At 35.9% G+C, this 21,849-nt stretch overlaps 1 protein-coding gene across 1 annotated transcript in view; it reads right to left on the bottom strand.

The window, feature by feature from the left end:
* The window catches only part of NXPH1 (neurexophilin 1), a 633,630-nt gene that overhangs the window by 85,397 nt on the left and 526,384 nt on the right, over positions 1–21,849 (bottom strand). The window lies entirely within an intron of this gene.

Here is a 21,849-nt window from a genome sequence, read left to right as displayed (position 1 = left end):
TTCTGGTACTTATAACTGAAAAAGGATGAGGGACCATATATCAGAGTTAACCAAAAACATGGGTTTGACACCAAATGGAACTGAATTCAAGTCCTAGGTCTCTCACTTAAGAGATAAACCATTTAACCTCTCTAGTGCCTTCATCTAAAAAAAATAAATGGAGAGTGAATTTGATAGGATCATTATTGGTTCCAAATAGAAGATATGGAGTGATATTTTTCTGGAAAGGAGATGAAAATACCCAAATTGTCAGATGTAGAGAAGGAAATATAGAAAATTACCCTTTTTTGGGTCACATTTACTTTGACAAATAGCTTGTCACTAACTCTGACATTCTTTCCAATCAGAGCTATAGAAATGACTAGGTATTGGATCTATTTTGCTATCTATCCCTAAGTCTCCTGAAACACATGTTCATCTCTGGTGGGACTGCTTTCATTGACAGAGATCCTTGTCCTTTGATCTATAGTGGATCTCTTTTAAAATATATCCTCCCATTCAGTTTCATCTCTTCAGCAAATATTATGTGATCATGAGCATGGTGCTATTTCAGGTTCTATTCAATGTGATTGACAGGAGCATGGACACTATCCTTTTGACAATTTTGCTTAGGGAAACCTTAAGTGAACACTCATTCACTTCTGGTTTAATGGTTGAGGAAACACTCCCCAGAGCTTGGCAATAGCAAACGTAGTGTAAGTTACTAAATCCCCACCTGAATATCGGTCCTGACTCTTCCTCCATTACCTACCCATGCCCTCTTAAAGAGGTTTAGGTTGAATTACAGAGTAAGCAGAACTGTGGCACAGAGGAGAATTGCCCTTAGCAGCAAGGAGAGATGAGAAGAGTTCTACCACATCCTGACTTCTCACTTCTGCACTGGAGAGAGCTACAGTACTTTCACAAATGACTAAAATGGGAAACAAAACAAGAGCTTTCCATCATCACTCCCAGTTCCCAGCAGGGTCCTTGACAGCTTCAGTGGGCACTGCAGAAGATCATAATGAAGAGGAGGAGAGAAGCTCTGTTGGTGAGATCATCATCCCACAAATCACTGTTATTTACAGATGAGGCAAACCTGTCCTTCATCACCCTGCTAGCTATTTCTCCCAGCTTCATTTCCTCAGACACAGTATTATTAGGATGACATCTTGGCACAGAAAATGCCAATTCTCTAGTGCTATAATGACATTTCTGGAAGTACTGTCTAAGAAAATGCTCTATGAAATCATGTTTCTGGAGGCCAGGTCAGTGACAACAGAACAAAAGAGGTAAACTCACAAAAATGATATTTTATTACACGAAAAGAAATCATCATAACTAAGAAACTGAAACTGAAGTTGATAACAATTTCTATTTCCTTGTCAGTGAACTAGAATAAGATGGGAAAGAAATCATAGTATTGCATTTCATCCTCTACCCTATAAACAAAAAGAAATCTGGCTATAAATAAGCTGCAATTATGCAATATTTGAGGAATACAAAATAATGCAGTGATAACACATAACATAGATACATGAATATGGGTATCATGCCACAACATCATAATTTTTAAAATGCAATTTTATTTTAAAAAAAGAAAAAAGAAATTAAACATTGAAGATAAAAATTGATAAAAATTAAAAGACAGTTCATGGATGTAAGTGTCACTAAAATTTCAATTCCCTTATTAAACATATCTTGAACTTGTAAAATATACATGTTCAAAAAGAAAATGTCTTTTTCTAAGACTCCAAGATGTCATCTAATTGTCTTTTTTTTTAAGTAACATAAAGATAGGACTTTTATGACTGAAAAAAAGGCAATTTTATCTCCATATCTATATGTTTGTGTAGATATGTTGTAGATATGTATTGATCAATTTAGCAATGATCAATAAAATAATTTATTAAGCACTTGGCTATAAAATGTTAAGATAGTTACAGGTAAAATTAAGCAAGCAAACCTAGCCATCGTATTTTAGAAACTGATAATTTCAAGTACATTTACATAAAACAATGACTATAGTCAGTGCCTTTTGTAAATATATATATATATGCATATATATATATGTATATATATATATATCCTGAAATATACTCATTCCTACTCTTCCTGATATTTCATGATTCTTCTCCAATAATATAGGATTTAATGATTTAGATTTAATTTGATTAATGTTAAATTTTAAAATCTAATGAAATATTATCAATTTAAATAAATCATAATGCTTAACTATTAATGAGAATCTAAAAGTTAAGTAAATCATAAAATTTAAATATTAATGATGATTGAAAATGTATAATCTATTGAATTCCTTAATACAACGACTATACTTTCTCATAAAATAATACCAAAGTCCACAACGTACATGAAACTGTACCTTCGCCATGTTCTCATTTCCCTGTCAATAATGAAGAACTGGCAGTATCTCTGATTTTAAGCATTTTATTTGAGGGGAGCACTACAAAGACCTAATAGAACATATCTATTTAACTACATTCTCAGACTATAATAAATACCAAATAAAACATCCTCCGTTTTTCATGATATTTTTCTGTGAGAGCAACAATGAGATATTCTGTGCTCACTCACACGAAGGGAAACAGGGGCATTACTTAAAAGACACGCATTATGAAAATATTATTAATACTATACAAGAAGAAATGAAAAAAGCTGTATTTTGACAAATGACAATTTTTCTAAACTCAAAAGCAATAAAACCATTCTTGTTGAACAAAACAGAAATTTGTAAAAATTAAAGTTGCCCATAATCTTTGACCACTCCTACATGGAGTTGATGTATCTACCATATTTTAACTAATCCTTTATGATGTATACCTATCATTTTTATTCCAGTTTTGTATTCTTTTAGTTTGTCTTATTATTAGTAATGTCATAATCAACATTACTAATCACAAATTCTTTGTACACAACTGTTAGCCTCTAAACTTTGAATCCCTAGAATTGGAATTGCTAACTCAATGAGGCTTGCATGTTAAGAAATCTTTAAAAAAAAATCTTGATACATATAAGCCAAGCATAAAACTTCAAAAATTTACATGGTCATAAGCAGTATATGAGAGTCTTTCTTTTTTAATTTACTAAAAATTTTTTATCAAAAATTTTCTTTGACAAACTCGTCAATAAAAAACACAAAACTGTTTCACTTTTTACATTTATTTAACTATGAGTTAGCAGCATCTTATATGCTTAAGCAATTTTATATCTTTTTCTGTGAACTGTGTTATGTTTTTGTCCAACTTTTATTTTTGTTTTAATCAAAACTATATTTAGAAAACTGAAAAAGATATTATAACAAATATATTAATATTGTTCCCAGTTAACAAAAAAAATTATGGTAGTATGTTAATATTTCCTTATTTTTAAGGAATAAAAACCACATTGTTAAGCTTGCAGTTTATCTTCTCCTTCAAATTTCTATCCTCCATTTTTGCTTCCTTCCCAAATTCACTGACACATATTTGACTATATATTTTCTATATGTATATTTCTGATTATATGGGTTTTGTTTCATTTTTAGTTATGCAAACATTGTCATAAAGTATTTATTATCCTATAGCTTGGTGTATTATTTAATATTACATTTTTTTAATGATCAAGGTTGAGGATATTGATCTAATTCATAGATTTCAACCACTATATATTTCATCACATGAGTTCATCTCATTTTATTCATCCTCTTTCTTACCAATTGACATGTGTTGTTTTTTTACTTGCCTCTTTAAGAATAAATATTGTGATACATATTTTTCTGAATGGTATGTGAGAGATTCTCTAGTACAGTGCTTCTTAAATGTTAATGTTTACAGAAATCACTAGGGTATCTTCCTAAACTCTAGGTTCTGATTCAAGGTGATGGGTGAAGCCTGAGAAACTTCATTTCTAACAAATTTCCAGGTACTACAGGGGCTGATGGTCCAAGCACCTCACTGTGAGTTGCAAACCCTTGCATATAACTAGAAAAAGGTTTGCTAGATAAACCATGTGTGCATTTTCAGTTTTACCAAATATTCCTCAAGTGCTCTCTAAAGATATTGAACTAATTTTCAGTACTAGCAAATATCTAAGAAAACTTCTCCCTTCATTCTCACCAATACTTAGCATCATGATACATGTTCCCTTAAGTGTGTAACACATTGGAACTAGGATTTTCTTTCAATTAACTGAAGTCTATTTTATAAATTTCAATTCATTTTACTTTTTGACCAGACCACAGTTTTGCTCTTTTATTTGACAAAATCAAACACTTCTAGAAATTAAGCTGCTTCTCTCCCAAGAAAACAAGAAATCACTGGTAATGCCTGATGCTTTAACAATAGTTCTATTCAAATTAGTCACTGGAGAACTTATTATGATTTCACCTGTTCCAGAAGATGAGCCAGTTTTTCCTGCCTTGAGTTGCATTATTTAGTGAGTGGTATCAACAGAAGTAGAGGTAAAAAAGCACATGACTCTGTTGAGATAAGTCACCTGGTTGATGGTGATTATCAGCTGCCACTGCCCTTAGAACACATTGCAGTTTCAAAGATGTTTAAATGCAAAATAAAAGTGGGGTTGCCTGGATGGCTCAGTCAGTTAAGCGACCAATCTTGATTTCAAGTCAGGTCATGATCTCATGGTTCCTGGGTTCAAGCCCCTCATCTGACTCTGACACTGACAGCATGGAGACTGCTTGGGAATTTGTCCTCCGCTCTCTCTCTCTGCCCCTCCCCCTGCTTGCTCTCTCTTTCTCAAAATAAGTGAACTTTAAAAAGTGCACTTTATAATAGATAATAGTGAAAATTCAATTATCTTAGCATCATTTATTGAACAGGTAATTATTTTTCCACTGACCTGTAGTATCTTTTATATTCTAAAATTAACACATGCTCGGGTCCTCCCTAGGAATTTCTATTCTTTTCCATTTTTCTGTTTCTTTATTCTTACATCAGTAACATACTGTATCATACATTAGAGTATGTGTCTTGATAACTAAATAGGTGTACCACGCAACATTGCTCTCCTTTTCTTACTTCTTATCTTTATTATCTTGGTTATTCTTAGACACTGCTATTCTATATGACCTTTAAGTTCAGCTAATCAAGTTCCATATGAAAACCATATAGGGCTTCACAGGAATTGTAGTGAAAATTGGACATAAATTGGGAAGAACTGAACTTTTTATAGAATTGATCCTTCCCATCCCTATTTTTTGGGTTATCTTATATTATGTTTTGTCTTATATATATTATATATATGGTCTTATATATAATAGTATATTATATGTTAGGATTATAACATTTTTTCCACTGATATTTTGGAGATGTCTTGGAAAATTATTTCTAGAAACCATATTAGTTGTATAGCTATTGTGAATAGAATTTTTATTTTCTTGTTGGAAATGCTAGTGATGAAATAATTATCTTCTCTATGCTATACCTTTTATATATAACAATTCTTAATTATCTTATTCTACTTGTATGTCTAGATTCTTTTGGATTTTCTGTGCAGACATGTCCATAAGAATTAACAATCTTATCCCTTACATCACTCTCCCTCCCCTTCTCCCTCTCTCTCATTTTTCTTTAATTGCCTTGACCAGTACCTTTGGTACAAATATTGAATGGACAGGGTGACAACAGGCATCCTTTCCTTGTTTCTACCTGTTTTGAAATGCTTTTTAAAATCATGATTAATTTGCTATAGGTAAATATACTTTATCAAATAAAAGCATATTTTCCGTTCTAAGTTGGTTTAATATTTTTTTCATGAATTAGTATTGAATTATTAAATGTCTTTTGTTTAGCTACTGAAATTATTTAATCCATTCACATAGTGGCTTGCATCAGATTTTTCCGATATTGACTCACCTCTTCATTTGTAGAAGAGGCTCAATTTAGTCAAAGATACTATATTTTCATACACTATTTCAATTTGTCACATTATTCATGAATTTTACATCTATGTTTCTTTATGCTAAGCTATAACTTTAGAGCCTATCAAGTTCTTGCAATGTTTTCTTATCAAGATAATCCAATGAAAGGAAATGGACAGACTTTTTTCTTTTTTCTTTTTTTTTTTTTTTTTTTTAATTTTTGAGAGGGGGCAGAGGGAGAGGGACAGAGAGTCTTAAGCAGACTCTACATCCAGTGGAGAGCCAGTCAGCGGGCTCCATATCACAACCATGAAATCATGACCTGAGTCAAAATCACGAGTTGGATATTCAACTGACTGAGCCACCCAGGTGCCGCGAGATTTCTTCCTTTTTATTCTCTGGAACAGTTTATGTACTGTTGGTGTCATGTGTTCCTTTGATGGTTGAAAACCAGAAGTTCTGATTTGAAGGTTTTTAGAAGGAGATATTTTAAATACTAATTTAACTTACATAACTATAAAAATTCTATTTCTGTTTTTATGACTTATTGAGCCATTTTTTTTTCCTGGAAAATTGTCCATTCACCTAGATTTTCAAAGAAAGTGACTTAAAGGTATAGAGATCATTTCCCCCACCTTTTTTATAATTTTGGCTTTGAGGTGTATCTGTCAAATTGTAAGATATTTAAAGGTACTCCATGGCGAGATGACATACATGTACCTTGTGAAGGGATGCTCTCATGTAGTTAATTAACACATTCATCACCTCACATATTTATCTTTTTTTATTTTTATTTTTAATGAATCCATTTATTTTTGGTCATAAAATTTATGTTCTACTCTTTTAGCAAATTTCAATTATAGAATACAGTGTTATCAACTACAGTCTCCATGTTTTGCATTAGATGCTTAGACTTTATTCATCTTACAGCTGAAAGTCTATTCCCTTTTAAATTATTTTTAAGTATGATAAAGGTAATTAATTATTTCTATAACAATATAGTATTTTTACTTAATTTTGCTTTTACTCCACTCCTGTACTCTGAATTTATGATCTCTTTTTTCATCTACATTTTTTTTTAGTATTTCCTCAGGATAAATTCTAAGTTTTTGTTTGAAAATGTCCTTATTTTGTGCATACACTTGAATGACAATTTATTTGAGTACAGAAAGATGTGAATACATAAATAGAAAAAAATAAGTGCAGATTGTAAGGAGTGCTGTGGAGAGTACCTATTGGTGAATGAGATAGGGAATAATGAAGGGTTAGGGTACAATTTACTTTCAGCAATACGTGTAAGGAAGACCCCTCCATCATGGGTCTATTTAAACTGAGTTTAGGAGCTAAAAATGCAAAGAGCAGCATTAAGTGACTGCAAGCCAAGTAATGAGCATTTACAAAGGCTCTGAGTTTGTAGTAGGTATTAGAGGGCAATGGGAGAATACAGAATACAGGGGTGTCTGTAGTCAGCCAGTGGATTGAGATGAGGTTTGAGAGGGTGAGGCAGGGTCAGATGACACACTGTACATCCCATAGCAAGTAGTCTGTATTTTATTCTAAGGGTCATAGTTAGTTGTTAAAGTCTTCTAATTAACTGTGATTTGAGATCTATGTGCAATGATGTGGAGAATCCAAAGACAAGACACAGAGGAACAAGGGAGCCAGAGGCTTTGGTAGACGTGGTGCCTAGAACAGAGTAGAGGCAGTAGAACTGGAGAGAAGGGGATAAATCTGTGGAATAATCTTGAGCCAAATTTATCAGGAATTAATGAGATCAGGAAAGGCAACAATCAAAGCAATTGGAGGATGGTAGTTTTGATAATTTAAGATAATGAATATAAAATATTTGGGGTTGTCTGGGTGGCTCAGTCAATTGAGAATCCGACTCTTGATTTAGGCTCAGGTCATGATCTCACAGTTGGTGAGTTTGAGCCCCATATCATGCTCTACGCTGACAATGAGACTGCTGGGGATTCTCTCTCTCCCTCTCTGTCCCTCCTCCACTCTCTCTCTTTCTCAAAAATAAACAAATAAACATTTTTTAATAAAGAAATAAAATTTCAACACTATGTCTTCTCTAAACAATGCATTTCTTACTGACTTAGTTGGCTCCATGGAGAAAAACAAAGCAAAACAAGTCCTTATTTATATAATATCATGGTCCTTTTTTTTTCCCCCCAGGCTACAGTCTCATGTGAGAACATTAAACTTATCTTCTTTCTCAATCCACCCTTTTCCTTATACCCTTGCTGCAGGGTAGTTTTGCATTTCTTAAATGTTATCTGTGCTTTCTCCAAGGGGTCAGGAAATGGTTGTATGTGTATGTATGTGCATGTGCCAGAGTGACTGTGTGCAACCACAAAGACAACCCTGACAGGAAAATGTATGATTAAAAGCTGGTGAGAGGGAGCTGATAAGTATAATTATGCAATAACTGTGCTATCAGGGAGAAAGGGAAGGCTTTGTTTTTAAAGGAGTGAACCTGTGTTCTGAAGCCCATTTCTACTTTCTACTGTCAAAGGCTTGGAAAGAGCTAAGGGTTCCGAAGGCAACAGACTCCATCTCTGAGAGAACTGCTATACATAGGAAGGCAAAAGCAGCAAAGTATCTACCTATAAAGGGCACAGCCTTTGTCCCACTGAAATGAGAACCCAAAGGCATTTCTGTGGTTAAGTGGTCATTAGTGGCATCTATGCTGGGTGTCCAGCCCAGTTCCCTCTTTGTACATATTGTTAAATAATTATTCCATCTTTTCATTTTGTGGACTTGTGTTTAAGACTTTTATGGAACATAAAGAATTGTTCATTTGAATTAAGTTTACAATCTAAGAAAGGAAAAAATGCCAAATTGTCATCTGAGTAGGGAGACACTGACTTTTTTAAGTTTTTAATTTTAATTTTTTTTTACTTAGAGAGAGAGAGAGAGAGAGAGAGAGAGAACACGGCGGGGGAGGGACAGAGAGAGGAGAGAAAGAGAATCTCAAGCAGGCTCAGCACTGTCAGCACAAAGCCCAATGAGGGGCTTGAACCCACTAACCATGAGACCATGACCTGAGCTGAAATCAAATCAGATGCTTAACCAACTAAGCCACCAGGTGCCCCTGTTCTTAATTTTTAATCTGAATGTTATTTTTTCTATTTTATTTTTTAAGTTTTATTTACATTCCAGTTAACATACAGCGTAGTATTTGTTTCAGATGTACAATATAGTGATTCAACACCCATACAACAGCCAGTGCTCATCACAGCAAGTGTAGCCCTTAATTCCTATCACCTATTTTCCCCATCTCCCCACCTACCTCCCCTGTGGTAACCATCAGTTTGTGCTCTATAGTTAAGAATCTGTTTCTTGCTTTGCTTCCCTCTCTCTCTTTTTTTTTTCTTTGCTCATTTCTTTTGTTTCTTAAATTCCACATGTGAGTGAAATCATACAGTATTTGTCTTTCTCTGACTTACTTCACTTAGCATAGTACTCTCTAGCTCCATCCATGTCATTGCAAATGGCAAGATTTCATTCTTTTTTTAATGACTAAGTATCATTCCATTGTGTGTGTGTATATATATATACATATATATATATATATACTACATCTTCTATATCCATTCATCAGTTGATAGACACTTTGGCATCTTCCATAATTTGGCTATTGTAAATAAATGTGCTATAAACATTGGGATGCATGTACTCCTTTACATTAGCATTTTTGTATTCTTTGGGTAGATACCTAGCAGTGCAATTGCTGGATTGTAAGGTAGTTTGTAGTTCTATTTTCAACTTTTTGAGGAACCTCCATACTGTTTTACAGAGACACTGACTTTTTAAACAACACTATTATTCTACAGTTTGGGGGAGAAACTCTGAAGATTATGTGGAAGATTCCAACCTGTAATACAGCAAATGTATTGTTGCCTGAAGTAACATGGACTTGCATAGGAAATCACAATAAAATCATGCCAGTAACTTTTTTCATCCTATTATTGAAAATTCTTCTCCCCATTCTCTCTCCCTAACTATCGCTTTTAAAAATACTTTAACACAATCAAATTACCTGTTGTTAATTTTATCTTTCACATTCCCAATATAGCAATGATAGGGACACAATTTCCAAGAGGTGGGCAGAAGAGATATGGGGAGTACATAAATAAAACATAAAATGATACTGTTTCCTAAATAATCAAGAGTCAAATCTATTGATGTCGTGCAATTTAAAGTGCCTCTTTTCTTTGACACCAAATGCTATATAGCAAACCATCCCCAAATTTAGTGGCTTAACCCAGTAATGATGCTTAGTCTCCCCACAAAGCTGCAATTTGTGCAGGGCTTAGTGGGGGTAGCTTGTCTGGGTTCCATTAGTGTCAACTGGGCAGCCTGAAAACTAGGGATGGAATAACCTTAAGGCTTACACCCTTGTGTATCTGCCAGTTGATGCTGGGAAGACTCTAATAGCTGGGAGCTTTAACAGCGAGGGGTCTTCAGGCACCTCTCTTTATCTCTATGTGACCTGTAATTGTGGTCTCTCTCACATGGCTGCTTTAGGAATCCAGACCTCTTACACACAATCTTAAGAGTTCCCCCAGAGTGAGTCAGGTGGAAGCTCAATTCCCCTTTTACGACATAACCTTAAAAGTTTTGTAATGTCGCTTCCATCAGATTCGGTTCAAAGCAATCACAAAGCCCCACTCAGCTTTTAGGGGAGGGGAAATAGACTCCACTTCTGTGGTTTGACAAGTTTCTAGAAGAACATATAGGATCAGAAATACTACTGTAGCCAATTTTTAAAATATTGTCAATACAATAAATAAATACAAACCATGCAATAAACTTGGCTCTATCACAAGTGTGCATTTTCTTGAAATCATAAACACAAATAAATACAAACCGTGCAATAAACTTGGCTCTATCACAAGTATGCATTTTCTTGAAATCATAAACATATAGATCAGATAGAATGGAGTGTGCACACTACCATGTTCTTGTGTTCCTTATTACACTGCTACTATATTTTCACAAATAAGTCCATTTCTTAAAGTACAACCCTCCTAGCAAATGGAAGTGAACAACTCAATCTGATTTATTATAAAGAGATAGAGCTCAGAAATCTTCATAGGGTTAGTTAGAAAAGAGCTGGACAGAATGGCAGATTTCACTCTAGCTCCTGGTTTTTGTTTATGTCTGATTCAGCTAAAACTCAGATTCATATTTCCTTCTACTTCCAAAGCATGAATAGTAGGTAGTAGAGAAGATTGATTAAGAAGTTCAAGTGGAAAATAAGAAACCTGTTCCAGGACTGCTTTGGGAGGGCTTTGAAGTTCATGGCTAGGGGCAGTTATGAGACTACACATTTAAGCTATTTGTAATGAAAGGAATGGTTTTCGTTTCACCAGTTAAGCTAAATTCTTGCCTTTAGAAATAACTTTTCTCCAGAACTGGTATCATGGTCTAAAAACTTTACAGTGTTTTGTTTTGCTATCATTTACAGTCTCTCCTGGAATTGAAAATGAGGAATGTTTAATATTAGAAATCTACGCAAAAAAGTTATAAATTAATATCATTGTCAGGAAGGTGACTCTTTTATCATATATATATATGAATATATATTAAATACATATTAAAGGACTTGAATGAGCATCTACTTTATTTCAAAATAGTGTACAACCAATATGCTTAAAGGAATGCTAAATAATTACACTGTGAATCTCTAGCAATATAGCAGGAAAAGCCCTGAATTTGCAAATTAAAAACCACAATTTGATTCCTGAGTCCACTCTTCAGTTGCTCTGTGACCTTCAGCAAATCACTTAATTAATCTTCCCATATGTAAAAGGGAGATATTAACTGCCTTATTTCTTGCACTGCTTTGTTGTGGGGGAAAATGGTATGTTACATTGAAATTGTTTTGAAAAATAAAAATAATGGTATGATTGCATGTTTATATAGGTAATACTGGACTTGGTTTCTTCCTTCTCCAAATCTGCCTGCATTTGCACCTTAATAAAGCACATCACCATCCATTCAGTCACCCAATCCAGAAACCAGTGATCATACAGACCCCTTCCTTTCTAGGAGCTCCCTGTCCTGAGTGCCTTTGCATGCTTCTCCCATTGCCAGACGTACACTTTCCCTGCTCCTGGTGCTAAATCAATTCATCATGTACAACTTAATTATGAAGCTTCTCCTCTGAGAAACACTTGATGACATTCCAGTCATATTAGATAAGTGGAAATTTTGGTGAATTTTAAATCACTTCCCTGGAATTCTTTTTGCAATGTGCTCACTGATTTAGGGTAAAAACTACCTTCAAAGCATCTCTAAGCTGATAATAAAACTGATATGTTAAATGTGAGAGGCAAAAATAATTAACCTCTTATTGTTAACTTATCACCCTAATAGAGAAAATCTTAAAAATCAAATTAATATAATCATGTAGTCTATACTCTCATACATAACACAATAAAACCAGACATTAATTTCAGAATATGAACCAAAACCAACTACTGATATTTTTAAAATACCCTAAATAAAAATATTTCAAAAATAAAACCTAGAATAAAATATAAAATCACATAGAAATATAAATAAAATTTAGAATCCATATTTTATGTGGTACTGAACAAACTCTTAAAAACTTAAGAAACAGGGGCGCCTGGGTGGCTCAGTTGGTTAGGTGTCCGACTTCGGCTCAGGTCATGATCTCGCGGTCCGTGAGTTTGAGCCCCATGTCGGGCTCTGTGCTGACAGCTCAGAGCCTGGAGCCTGTTTCAGATTCTGTGTCTCCCTCTCTCTCTGACCCTCCCCTTTTCATGCTCTGTCTCTCCCTGTCTCAAAAATAAATAAAAAAACGTTAAAAAAAATTTAAAAAAAAACTTAAGAAACAAAGCAATAATAAACTTAAGAAAAATTAAAAATACATGATAAAATAAAAAAAAATTAAAAAGTTAAGTTATAAATCATTTGTAAAATGAGAAATCATGAGAATAAAATAACAATAAAGTGAATTATTTCTAAAAATCACCCTCTTTAGGAGTGCCTGGGTGGCTCAATCAGTTAAGTGCCCAACTTCAGCTCAGGTCATGATCTCACAGTTTGTGAGTTCGAGCCCTGGAGGTTGCTTCAGATTCTGTGTCTCCCTCTCTCTACCCCTTTCCCACTTGCACTCTGTCTCTCTCCCCCTCAAAAATAAATAATAAAAACATTAAAAAAATTTGTAATAACCAAAATATATTAAGTGTAATTAACTCTAATTAAATCTGAAAATCTCTATGAAATTAGAGTATTACATACATATAAACATAAAATTAAACCAGGCAAATTACACCTGAAAAGATTAAGAACTTAAAAAGTGACTGAGAATTTACCCTGAAAATTTCTAGGAATTGGAAAAATGAACAGATTATTTTCTTTTTTTTTTAATTTATTTTTATTTTTATTTTTTTATTTTATTTATTTTTTTTCAATATATGAAATTTATTGTCAAATTGGTTTCCATACAACACCCAGTGCTCATCCCAAAAGGTGCCCTCCTCAATACCCATCACCCATCCTCCCCTCCCTCCCACCACCCATCAACCCTCAGTTTGTTCTCAGTTTTTAAAAGTCCCTTATGCTTTGGCTCTCTCCCACTCTAACCTCTTTTTTTTTTTTTTTCCCCTTCCCCTCCCACATGGGTTCTCTTAATTTTCTCAGGATCCACATAAGAGTGAAAACATATGGTATCTGTCTTTCTCTGTATGCTTATTTCACTTAGCATCACTTAGAACTCTCCAGTTCCATCCACGTTGCTACAAAGGGCCATATTTCATTCTTTCTCATTGCCACATAGTACTCCTTTGTGTATATAAACCACAATTTCTTTATCCACTCATCAGTTGATGGACATTTAGGCTCTTTCCATAATTTGGCTATTGTTGAGAGTGCTGCTATAAACATTGGGGTACAAGTGCCCCTATGCCTCAGTACTCCTGTATCCCTTGGGTAAATTCCTAGCAGTGCTACTGCTGGGTCATAGGGTAGGTCTATTTTTAATTTTCTGAGGAACCTCCACACTGTTTTCCAGAGCGGCTGCACCAATTTGCATTCCCACCAACAGTGTAAGAGGGTTCCCGTTTCTCCACATCCTCTCCAGCATCTATAGTCTCCTGATTTGTTCATTTTGGCCACTCTGACTGGCGTGAGGTGATATCTGAGTGTGGTTTTGATTTGTATTTCCCTGATGAGGAGCAACGTTGAGCATCTTTTCATGTGCCTGTTGGCCATCCGGATGTCTTCTTTAGAGAAGTGTCTATTCATGTTTTCTGCCCATTTCTTCACGGGGTTATTTGTTTTTCGGGGTGGAGTTTGGTGAGCTCTTTTTACATTTTGGATACTAGCCCTTTGTCCGATATGTCATTTGCAAATATCTTTTCCCATTCCGTTGGTTGCCTTCTAGTTTTGTTGGTTGTTTCCTTTGCTGTGCAGAAGCTTTTTATCTTCATAAGGTCCCAGTAATTCATTTTTGCTTTCAATTCCCTTGCCTTTGGGGATGTGCCGAGTAAGAGATTGCTACGGCTGAGGTCAGAGAGGTCTTTTCCTGCTTTCTCCTCTAGGGTTTTGATGGTTTCCTGTCTCACATTCAGGTCATTTATCCATTTTGAGTTTATTTTTGTGAATGGTGTGAGAAAGTGGTCTAGTTTCAACCTTCTGCATGTTGCTGTCCAGTTCTCCCAGCACCATTTGTTAGAGACTGTCTTTTTTCCATTGGATGTTCTTTCCTGCTTTGTCAAAGATGAGTTGGCCATACGTTTGTGGGTCTAGTTCTGGGGTTTCTATTCTATTCCATTGGTCTATGTGTCTGTTTTTGTGCCAATACCATGCTGTCTTGATGATGACAGCTTTGTAGTAGAGGCTAAAGTCTGGGATTGTGATGCCTCCTGCTTTGGTCTTCTTCTTCAAACTTACTTTGGCTACTCGGGGCCTTTTGTGGTTCCATATGAACTTTAGGATTGCTTGTTCTAGCTTCGAAAAGAATGCTGGTGCAATTTTGATTGGGATTGCATTGAATGTGTAGATAGCTTTGGGTAGTATTGACATTTTGACAATATTTATTCTTCCAATCCATGAGCAGGGAATGTCTTTCCATTTCTTTATATCTTCTTCAATTACCTGCATAAGCTTTCTATAGTTTTCAGCATACAGATCTTTTATATCTTTGGTTAGATTTATTCCTAGGTATTTTATGCTTCTTGGTGCAATTGTGAATGGGATCAATTTCTTTATTTGTCTTTCTGTTGCTTCATTGTTAGTGTATAAGAATGCAACTGATTTCTGTACATTGATTTTGTATCCTGCAACTTTGCTGAATTCATCTATCAGTTCTAGCAGACTTTTGGTGGAGTCTATTGGATTTTCGATGTATAATATAATGTCATCTGTAAAAAATGGAAGCTTGACTTCATCTTTGCCAATTTTGATGCCTTTGATTTCCTTTTGTTGTCTGATTGCTGATGCTAGAACTTCAAACACTATGTTAAAAAACAGTGGTGAGAGTGGGCATCCCTGTCGTGTTCCTGATCTCAGGGAAAAAGTTCTCAGTTTTTCCCCATTGAGGATGATGTTAGCTGTGGGCTTTTCATAAATGGCTTTTATGATGTTTAAGTATGTTCCTTCTATCCAGACTTTCTGAAGGGTTTTTATTAAGAAAGGGTGCTGAATTTTGTCAAAGGCCTTTTCTGCGTCGATTGACAGGATCATATGGTTCTTATCTTTTTTTTTATTAATGTGATGTATCAGGTTGATTGATTTGCGAATTCCTGCATCCCAGGAATGAATCCCACTTGATCATGGTGAATAATTCTTTTTATATGCTGTTGAATTCGATTTGCTAGTATCTTATTGAGAATTTTTGCATCCATATTCATCAGGGATATTGGCCTATAGTTCTCTTTTTTTTACTGGGTCTCTGTCTGGTTTAGGAATCAAAGTAATACTGGCTTCATAGAATGAGTCTGGAAGTTTTCCTTCCCTTTCTATTTCTTGGAAGAGCTTGAGAAGGATAGGTATTATCTCTGCTTTAAACGTCTGGTAGAACTCCCCTGGGAAGCCATCTGGTCCTGGACTCTTATTTGTTGGGAGATTTTTGATAACCGATTCAATTTCTTCGCTGGTTATGGGTCTGTTCAAGCTTTCTATTTCCTCCTGATTGAGTTTTGGAAGAGTGTGGGTGTTTAGGAATTTGTCCATTTCTTCCAGGTGGTCCAATTTGTTGGCATATAATTTTTCATAGTATTCCCTGATAATTGTTTGTATCTCTGAGGGATTGGTTATAATAATTCCATTTTCATTCATGATTTTATCTATTTGGGTCATCTCCTTTTTCATTTTGAGAAGCCTGGCTAGAGTTTATCAATTTTGTTAATTTTTTTCAAAAAACCAACTCTTGGTTTCGTTGATCTGCTCTACAGTTATTTTCAGATTCTATATTGTTTATTTCTGCTCTGATCTTTATGATTTCTCTTCTTCTGCTGGGTTTAGGCTGCCTTTGCTGTTCTGCTTCTATTTCCTTTAGGTGTGCTGTTAGATTTTGTATTTGGGATTTTTCTTGTTTCTTGAGATAGGCCTGGATTGCAATGTATTTTCCTCTCAGGACTGCCTTCGCTGCATCCCAAAGCGTCTGGATTGTTGTATTTTCATTTTCGTTTGTTTCCATATATTTTTAAATTTCTTCTCTAATTGCCTGGTTGACCCATTCATTCTTTAGTATGGTGTTCTTTAACCTCCATGCTTTTGGAGGTTTTTCAGACTTTTTCCTGTGGTTGATTTCAAGCTTCATAGCATTGTGGTCTGAAAGTATGCATGGTATGATCTCAATTCTTGTATACTTACGAAGGGCTGTTTTGTGACGCAGTATGTGATCTATCTTGGAGAAGGTTACATGTGCACTTGAAAAGAAAGTATATTCTGTTGCTTTGGGATACAGAGTTCTAAATAGATCTGTCAAGTCCATCTGATCCAATGTATCATTCAGGGCCCTTGTTTCTTTATTGACTGTGTGTCTAGATGATCTATCCATTTCTGTAAGTGGAGTGTTAAAGTCCCCTGCAATTACCACATTTTTATCAATAAGGTTGCTTATGTTTGTGAGTAATTGTTTTGTATATTTGGGGGCTCCCGTATTCGGCGCATAGACATTTATAATTATTAGCTCTTCCTGATGGATAGACCCTGTAATTATTATATAACGCTCTTCTTCATCTCTTGTTCCAGCCTTTAATTTAAAGTCTAGTTTGTCTAAGTATGGCTACTCCAAGTTTCTTTTGGCTTCCAGTAGCATGATAAATAGTTCTCCATCCCCTCACTCTCAATCTGAAGGTGTCCTCAGGTCTAAAATGAGTCTCTTGTAGACAGCAAATAGATGGGTCTTGTTTTTTTTTATCCATTCTGATACCCTATGTCTTTTGGTTGGCGCATTTAGTCCATTTACATTCAGTGTTATTATAGAAAGATACGGGTTTAGAGTCATTGTGATGTCTGTATGTTTTATGCTTGTAGCGATGTCTCTGGTACTTTGTCTCACAGGATCCCCCTTAGGATCTCTTGTAGGGCTGGTTTAGTGGTGACGAATTCCTTCAGTTTTTCTTTGTTTGGGAAGACCTTTATCTCTCCTTCTATTCTAAATGGCGGACTTGCTGGATAAAGGATTCTCGGCTGCATATTTTTTCTGTTCATCACATTGAAGATCTCCTGCCAATCCTTTCTGGCCTGCCAAGTTTCAGAAGAGAGATCGGTCACGAGTCTTATAGTTCTCCCTTTATATGGTAGGGCACGTTTATCTCTTGCTGCTTTCAGAATTTTCGCTTTATCCTTGTATTTTGCCAGTTTCACTATGATATGTCGTGCAGAAGATTGATTCAAGTTACGTCTGAAGGGAGTTCTCTGTGCCTCTTGGATATCAATGCCTTTTTCCTTCCCCAGATCAGGGAAGGTCTCAGCTATTATTTCTTCAAGTACACCTTCAGCACCTTTCCCTCTCTCTTCCTCCTCTGGGATACCAATTATGCGTATATAATTTCTCTTTAGTGCATCACTTAGTTCTCTAATTTTCCCCTCATACTCCTGGATTTTTTTATCTCTCTTTTTCTCAGCTTCGTCTTTTTCCATAATTTTATCTTCTAGTTCACCTATTCTCTCCTCTCGTTTATAGCATTTTTCAGCTCCTCCTGACTATTCCTTAGTCCCTTGATCTCTGTAGCAATAGATTCTCTGCTGTCCTCTATACTGTTTTCAAGCCCAGCGATTAATTTTATGACTATTATTCTAAATTCACTTTCTGTTATATTGTTTAAATTCTTTTTGATCAGTTCATTAGCTGCTGTTATTTCCTGGAGATTGTTTTGAGGGGAATTCCTCCGTTTGGTCATTTTGGATAGTCCCTGGAGTGGTGTGGACCTGCAGGGCACTTCCCCTGTGCTGTGGTGTATAACCGGAGTTGGTGGGCGGGGCCAGACCTGATGTCTGCCCCCAGCCCACCACTGGGGCCACAGTCAGACTGGTGTGTGCCTTCTTTTCCCCTCTCCTAGGGGCAGGATTCACTGTGGGGTGGCATGGCCCATCTGGGCTACTTGCACACTGCCAGGCTTGTGGTGCTTGGGATCTGGCATATTAGCTGGGGTGGATAGGCAAGGTGCACAGGGGCGGGAGGGGCAGGCTCAGCCCTCTTTTCCTTCAGAGATCCGCTTTGGGAGGGGCCCTGCGGCACCGGAGGAATGGATCCGCAGAAGCACAGCGTTGGGTGTTTGCGCAGAGCAAGCAAGTTCCCTGGCAGGAACCGGTTCCCTTGGGGATTTTGGCTGGGGGATGGGTGAGGGAGATGATGCTGGCGATCGCCTTTGTTCCCCACCAAGCTGAGCTCTGTAGTCTGGGGCTCAACAACTCTCCCTCCCGTTGTCCTCCAGCCCTCCTGTTCTCTGAGCAGAGCTGTTAGCTTATAACCTTCCAGATGTCAAGTCCCGCTCACTGTCGGAACACACTCTGTCCGGCCCCTCCGCTTTTGCAAGCCAGACTTGGGGGCTCTGCTTGGCCAGGGGGCCGCTCTCCACCCCTGCTCCCTCCTGCCAGTCTGTGGAGCGTGCACCGCCTCTCCGCCCTTCCTACCCTCTTCCGTTGGCCTCTCATCTGCGCTTGGCTCTGGAGACTCTGTTCTGCTAGTCTTCTGGTGGTTTTCTGGGTTATTTAGTCAGGTGTAGGTGGAATCTAAGTGATCAGCAGGACGCGCGGTGAGCCCAGCGTCCTCCTACACCGCCATCTTCCCTAGAATCCCCCCAGATTATTTTCATATTTCATAAACTCTTTGTGAAAAAAATAAGATTACTCTTATTTAAAATATAAGCCCTAGTCTACTTTGTAAATATAGACCACACTACCTTACCTGATATTTTTATACACAAAAGTTTTTGTCTGATTAAAAAGCAGTTTAATAGCAAACTCATGCCTAGCATTCAAAAATCTGACTTCCAATTTGGCACTGTCCACATGTGGCCTTGCTCTCCTTGCTGACAGTCATGTGGGCAAGCCCCTTCCCTCACCAACTGCCTGAAGTATGACTGCCTGTAGTTTTAGATTTCTTCTGAGCTCAAAAACATGTATTCCACATCTGCAAATATGACTATTATTTAAATCATACCATCCCCATAATAATTTCCAAATTTTAAAATACCTAATCCTTTTTAAGTGATATTATAACAGATAGTTATAAATCATATTGAGGTTTGGCTTTTTGTTCATTCATTCATTTACTTATTATTTCTAGGCATTATAGCATGACAGAGCCCCATTTTGATGTTTATACAAAAATAAAGTATCAGAGAAGTCCCTAGATGGCAGATATTTAACATTACACATATGGGAATTAGAGCTGAACATTTTGAGTCAAATAAGTCCATAATCACTCTTCTCTCTTTTTGGAAAGCCAAACATTATCTTAGTAAAATTCCTTATACCACAACTCCACCAAAGCCTGAAAATGCATGCTTCCAAAATGAGCAGCTAATTCTCAGATAATTGTCTAACATAAGGTTTATACTAGCATCACTGAACAAGACAAAACATGCCAGTTTTGACAAAGGTTAACTCAACATATTTTTATTAATTGGCAAGTGAATTTGAAATAGGACTCCAAGACTAAAAGCTCTTATATTGCCCTGATTTAGCCATGGGTTGCATTCTTTTACCAATTACATGTAGTAAATGAGACATAAACACCGTGCACCTAAACATATGAGCCAGCAACGCAAGGAAATGTGTGAGCTCAATTCCAACTGAAATTGGTGAGTGAGCTCAGAGGTTATGAAGACGCTGACGTATGAAGAAAGCACCACTGTATACACTTCGCTCTTAAACACTAAACATTTCATTGGGCCAAACCACCCAATTAAGAAGGTCAAAGGTTGCAGAAAGTTGAATGTTGGAATAACAGGGTTAACACAGCAGATATCTAAGGCCCATTCCACATATTCTCATGTAATGTGATATGGCAGGTATATTTTGCAGGTTTTCACACTTATTGCTTCACCAAATAAATAGTGGTACAGACTCTATACTCCTGAATAGTAAGTAGCATTTTTATATTATCTTATGAAAGCATTAAAAAAAACCTGTTTTCTGGAAACAGTTTAGTTATAGCGGCTTCTTGATACAAACTCCTTAGTCATGAACTTACAAATCAGCAAAAATAAAATCCTAAATATCAGCAGGTTCTTCCATGATACTTTCTTTATAGATCGTATAATCAAAAGCAGTATAATACCACCACTTGGAAATATCTCAGTAGAAAACAATAAAACAGACAGAAACTCAGATAGCTATATATTACTGATAAATTTAAAGTATGTGTCAAGCTGAAATTTCAATAAAATGTGATAGTCATAATGCACAGCATTGATTTTCATCTACAGAAACTGAGAATTCACTTACATATACCATGGGATCTCACAAATGCTTGGAAGCTTAATGCTGAATATAAGATCTGAATAACTGACTACGACATTTCTCTCAGAATCCTAATGCCTAAACCTTTGTCCTTTGAACTATTTCATTATTATATCACCAGTGTTCCCTTCACTTTATACTAAGATCTGCTTCCTTTGAAATCCAGATGCTGATACTAAAGGATGGTTTGGTTTGATTATGTCAATTGTGATCATAGCCTAAATCCCATCTCTTCTTTCATCTTTAGGCACTACTGGATTATAAACTGAAAAAAATTGACATTCTATCTCTCTTAACCTTTAGAGATGCTCAAGAAACTATTCCTTGTTTGTGAAGCCATCTAATTGCTAATCTATAATCCTTTTAATATGCTCTGCTTTTTGGATTGATCTATTGCCAGCTGACCTAACACTGCCCATAGCTATATTAATCCTATTATTCACATCCTATTACAGAGTATCAGTGAAACTCTTTAATGAATCCTGAAAAGCTTGCTTGCCAGACACCAATATTAAGGATGATTACACATGTATTCATTCTCTTACTCTTAATTATAAAGCTTCTGATTGTATTAATTGTATTCAGTGGGGTTCAGAGTTTTTCTTCTCCACAGCTTTCTGTGAGCTGACACTAGGTTTTGGGAAGTATCAGTTTTTCTAAATGTCATTACCATACATATTGTTTTGGTCCTTCTCAATGGTAAATAAATTCACAAGATAAAATGTTGTAATATATTTAGAGATTAAATCCTGCTGTAAGGTAAATAAAGTGTATGGGATATGGTAGAATTAAGTAGGGTTTATCAAGAGTAGATAAAATATTCAAGAGAAAGGTTTGCATTTTGAGTTCCTGATATATTCAGAGTACCATTAATCCCCGAATAGGATGGATAAATCTGTCTTGGATGATAAGCCTACTTGTTAAGGGAGTACATTCTCTATTGAATTAATCACCCCATATGAAAGTGAAAAGTATCATCAGCCTGAAAAACTATGATACCTTATCATCAATTTCAGTCTGATGAGTGGCTAAAG

The sequence above is a fragment of the Panthera leo genome, chromosome A2 (genome assembly GCF_018350215.1).
Source record: "Panthera leo isolate Ple1 chromosome A2, P.leo_Ple1_pat1.1, whole genome shotgun sequence".
Lineage (NCBI taxonomy): Eukaryota > Metazoa > Chordata > Mammalia > Carnivora > Felidae > Panthera > Panthera leo.
The sequence above is the reverse complement of the archived record's forward strand: the minus strand, read 5'-3'. Positions and strand labels throughout refer to the sequence as shown.